The 4,895-nt window shown below is 36.5% G+C and overlaps 1 non-coding gene across 1 annotated transcript; it reads left to right on the top strand.

The window, feature by feature from the left end:
- The first annotated feature begins 553 nt into the window (after positions 1-553).
- LOC116802869 lies at positions 554-4,362 on the top strand. The gene has a single exon (XR_004363218.1). It is a non-coding gene; the product is annotated as a large subunit ribosomal RNA (ribosomal RNA).
- Positions 4,363-4,895: the final 533 nt, after the last annotated feature.

Here is a 4,895-nt window from a genome sequence, read left to right as displayed (position 1 = left end):
AATTATAAACTCTAAGCGGTGGATACTCGGCTCATGGGTCGATGAAGACGCAGCACTGTGCGTCATGTGTGAACTGCAGGACACATGAACATCGAATTTTGAACGCATATCGCAGTCCATGCTGTTATGTACTTTATTAATTTTATAGTGCTGCTTGGATACATATGGTTGAGGGTTGTAAGACTATGCTAATTAGTTGTTTATAAATTTTTTATAAGCATATGGTATATTATTGGTTAAATATGATTTTATTCATAATATTAAAAGAAATGAAAAACATTATCTCACATTTGAATGTGAAAACGAAGAGAAATATTTTCTTTTTCAATCAATAATACTGAGAATGTCTAGCATAAAAAATTGAAATATTTTTATCTAGAATTGTCTTTATTAATGATTCGGAAAAGAAAATTTGGTTTTGTTATTATTCTTCGTTGGTTCGTTAAATGGATAAATGACTTTGCTTACAAGAACTATTGGAACTATTTATAACGAATTTAATTGATTGTTTTATATTTATATATAAAGAATTTATGGCAAATATAGTTATATATACACCTCAATCATATGGGACTACCCCTGAATTTAAGCATATTAATTAGGGGAGGAAAAGAACTAACAAGGATTTTCTTAGTAGGGCGAGCGAAGAAAACAGTTCAGATAAGTCACTTTGTCTATATGGCAAATGTGAGATGCAGTGTATGGAGGTCAATATTCTAGTATGAGAATTAATGATTTAAGTCTTCTTAAATGAGGCCATTTACATAGAGGGTGCCAGGCGTATAACGTTAATGATTGCTAGATGATGTTTCCAAAGAGTCGTGTTGCTTGATAGTGCAGCATAAGTGGGGTGGTAACTCATCTAAACTAAATATACATGAGACGATAGTAACAGTAGTGAGGAAGGTTGAAAGAATCTGATAGAGAGTTAAACAGTACGTGAACTGTTAGAGGTTAAGCCGATGAACCTGAATATCCGTTATGGAAATTCATCATTAAATTGTAATATTTAATATATTATTAAGAATAATGTGCATTTTTTCCATATAAGGACATTGTAATCTATTAGCATATCCCAAATTTATCATAAAATATAACTTATAGTTTATTCAATTAAATTGCTTGCATTTTAACACAGAATAAATGTTATTAATTTGATAAGTGCTGATAGATTTATATTATTACAGAGCGTTATTTTTCGGAATTATATAATGGCATAATTATCATTGATTTTGTGTTTATTATATGCTCTTGTATGATTCAATGGCGAAAGATTCAGGATACCTTCGGGACCGTTTGAACACGGACAAGGAGTCTAACATTTGCAGTTATTGGGATGTAACTATAGCGTAATTAACTTGATAATAATGGGATTAGTTTTTTAGCTATTTATAGCTAATTAACCAATCCGGGGCGTTCTATATAGTTATGTATAATGTATATTTATATTATTTTATGCCTCTAACTGGAACGTACCTTGAGCATATATGCTGTGACCGAAGATGGTGAACTATACTTGATCAGGTTGAAGTCAGGGGAAACCCTGATGGAAGACCGAACAGTTCTGACGTGCAATCGATTGTCAGAATTGAGTATAGGGGCGAAAGACCAATGAACCATCTAGTAGCTGGTTCCTTCCGAAGTTCCTCAGGATAGTGGTGCATTTTAATATTATATAAAATAATCTTATCTGGTAAAGGAATGATTAGAGGCTTAGGGTGAAACGATCTTAACTATTTCAAACTTTAAATGGGTAAGAACTTAACTTTTTGATATGAAGTTCAAGGTTATGATATAATGTGCCAGTGGGCCATTTTGGTAAGCAGAAACTGGCGCTGTGGGATGAACAAACGTAATGTTACGGTGCCAATTACAACTCATGCAGATACCATGAAGGCGTTGGTTGCTTAAACAGCAGGACGGTGATCATGGAAGTCGAAATCCGCTAAGGAGTGTGTAACAACTCACTGCCGAAGCAACTAGCCCTTAAAATGGATGGCGCTTAAGTTGTATACTATACATTACGCTAAGTAGATGATTTATTTCTTGTGATATAAATTTTGAAACTTTAGTGAGTAGGAAGGTACAATGGTATGCGTAGAAGTGTTTGGCGTAAGCCTGCATGGAGTGCATTGGTAAGATTTGGTGGTAGTAGCAAATAATCGAATGAGACTTGGAGGACTGAAGTGGAGAAGGGTTTGTGTGAACAGTGGTTGATCACGAGTTAGTCGTCTAAGTTCAAGGCGAAGCCGAAAATTTTCAGTAAAAAAAATGCTAACTATATAACAAGCGAATATATACCTGATATTTTGAACGAAAGGGAATACGGTTCCAATTCCGTAACCTGTTGAGTATCGTTTGTTATTAATATGGGCCTCGTGCTCATCCTGGCAACAGGAACGACCATAAAGAAGCGTCGAGAGATATCGGAAGAGTTTTCTTTTCTGTTTTATAGCGTACTACATGGAAGTTTTCGCAGAGAGATATGGTAGATGGGCTAGAAGAGCATGAATATACTGTTGTGTGATATTTTTCCTCGGACTTGAAATTTATGGTGGGACACGCAAACTTTCAACAGGCGTACAATATCGCAGCTGGTCTCCAAGGTGAAGAGTCTCTAGTCGATAGAATAATGTAGGTAGGGAAGTCGGCAAATTAGATCGTAACTTCGGGATAAGGATTGGCTCTGAAGATTGAGATAGTCGGGCTTGATTGGGAACAATAACATGGTTTATGTGCTCGTTCTGGGTAATAGAGTTTCTAGCATTTATGTTAGTTACTTGTTCCCGGATAGTTTAGTTACGTAGCCAATTGTGGACTTTCTTGCTAAATTTTTAAGAATATATTTGGGTTAAACCATTAGTTCTTATCAATTATAACGATTATCAATTAACATCAATTCAGAACTGGCACGGACTTGGGGAATCCGACTGTCTAATTAACAAGCATTGTGATGGCTAGCGGGTGTTGACACATGTGATTTCTGCCAGTGCTCTGAATGTCAAAGTGAAGAATTCAAGTAAGCGCGGGTCAACGGCGGGAGTAACTATGACTCTCTTAGGTAGCAAATGCTCGTCATTAATTAGTGACGGCATGATGGATTAACGAGATTCCTACTGTCCCTATCTACTATCTAGCGAAACACAGCCAAGGAACGGGCTTGGAATAATTAGCGGGGAAAGAAGCCCTTTTGAGCTTGACTCTAATCTGGCAGTGTAAGGAGACATAAGAGGTGTAGAATAAGTGGGAGATATTAGACCTCGGTTTGGTATCGTCAATGAAATACCACTACTCTTATTGTTTCCTTACTTACTTGATTAAATGGAACGTGTATCATTTCTAGCCATTATACGGATATATTTATTATATCTTATGGTATTGGGTTTTGATGCAAGCTTCTTGATCAAAGTATCACGAGTTTGTTATATAATCGCAAACAAATTCTTTAATAAAAGATGCATTTATGTATTTTTGATTTGAAAATTTGGTATAACTCCAATTACTCAGGTATGATCCAATTCAAGGAATTGCAGGTAGGAGTTTGACTGGGGCGGTACATCTCTCAAATAATAACGGAGGTGTCCCAAGGCCAGCTCAGTGCGGACAGAAACCACACATAGAGCAAAAGGGCAAATGCTGACTTGATCTCGGTGTTCAGTACACACAGGGACAGCAAAAGCTCGGCCTATCGATCCTTTTGGTTTAAAGAGTTTTTAACAAGAGGTGTCAGAAAGTTACCATAGGGATAACTGGCTTGTGGCGGCCAAGCGTTCATAGCGACGTCGCTTTTGATCCTTCGATGTCGGCTCTTCCTATCATTGTGAAGCAAAATTCACCAAGCGTTGGATTGTTCACCCATGCAAGGGAACGTGAGCTGGGTTTAGACCGTCGTGAGACAGGTTAGTTTTACCCTACTAATGACAAAACGTTGTTGCGACAGCATTCCTGCGTAGTACGAGAGGAACCGCAGGTACGGACAATGGCACAATACTTGTTCGAGCGAACAGTGGTATGACGCTACGTCCGTTGGATTATGCCTGAACGCCTCTAAGGTCGTATCCGTGCTGGACTGCAATGATAAATAAGGGGCAATTTGCATTGTATGGCTTCTAAACCATTTAAAGTTTATAATTTATTTTATAAACGACAATGGATGTGATGCCAATGTAATTTGTAACATAGTAAATTAGGAGGATCTTCGATCACCTGATGCCGCGCTAGTTACATATAAAAGCATTATTTAATACAATGACAAGCCTAGAATCAATTGTAAACGACTTTTGTAACAGGCAAGGTGTTGTAAGTGGTTGAGCAGCTGCCATACTGCGATCCACTGAAGCTTATCTTTGCTTGATGATTCGATAAATAAATGATTTTTTCCTGTAGCCAAACACCTCGTCATCAATTTAGTGACGCATATGATATTGTCCCTATCATATAATTATATAAAGACTTTAATGGATTGTGTCAAGTTGCCAAACACCTCGTCATCATTTAGTGACGCATATGATATTGTCCCTATCATATAATTAATATAAAGACTTTAATGAATTGTGTCAAGTTGCCAAACACCTCGTCATCAATTTAGTGACGCATATGATATTGTCCCTATCATATAATTTTTGATATAAAGACTTTAAAGAATTGTATCAAGTTGCCAAACACCTCGTCATCAATTTAGTGACGCATATGATATTGTCCCTATCATATAATTAATATACAGACTTTAATGAATTGTGTCAAGTTGCCAACACCTCGTCATCAATTTAGTGACGCATATGATTTGTCCTTATCATATAATTTTTGATATAAAGACTTTAAAGAATTGAATCAAGTTGCCAAACACCTCGTCATCAATTTAGTGACGCATATGATATTGTCCCTATCATATAATT

The sequence above is a fragment of the Drosophila sechellia genome, unplaced genomic scaffold (assembly GCF_004382195.2).
Source record: "Drosophila sechellia strain sech25 unplaced genomic scaffold, ASM438219v1 U_239, whole genome shotgun sequence".
NCBI classification, from domain to species: domain Eukaryota; kingdom Metazoa; phylum Arthropoda; class Insecta; order Diptera; family Drosophilidae; genus Drosophila; species Drosophila sechellia.
This window is presented reverse-complemented; position numbering and strand designations above follow the sequence as displayed.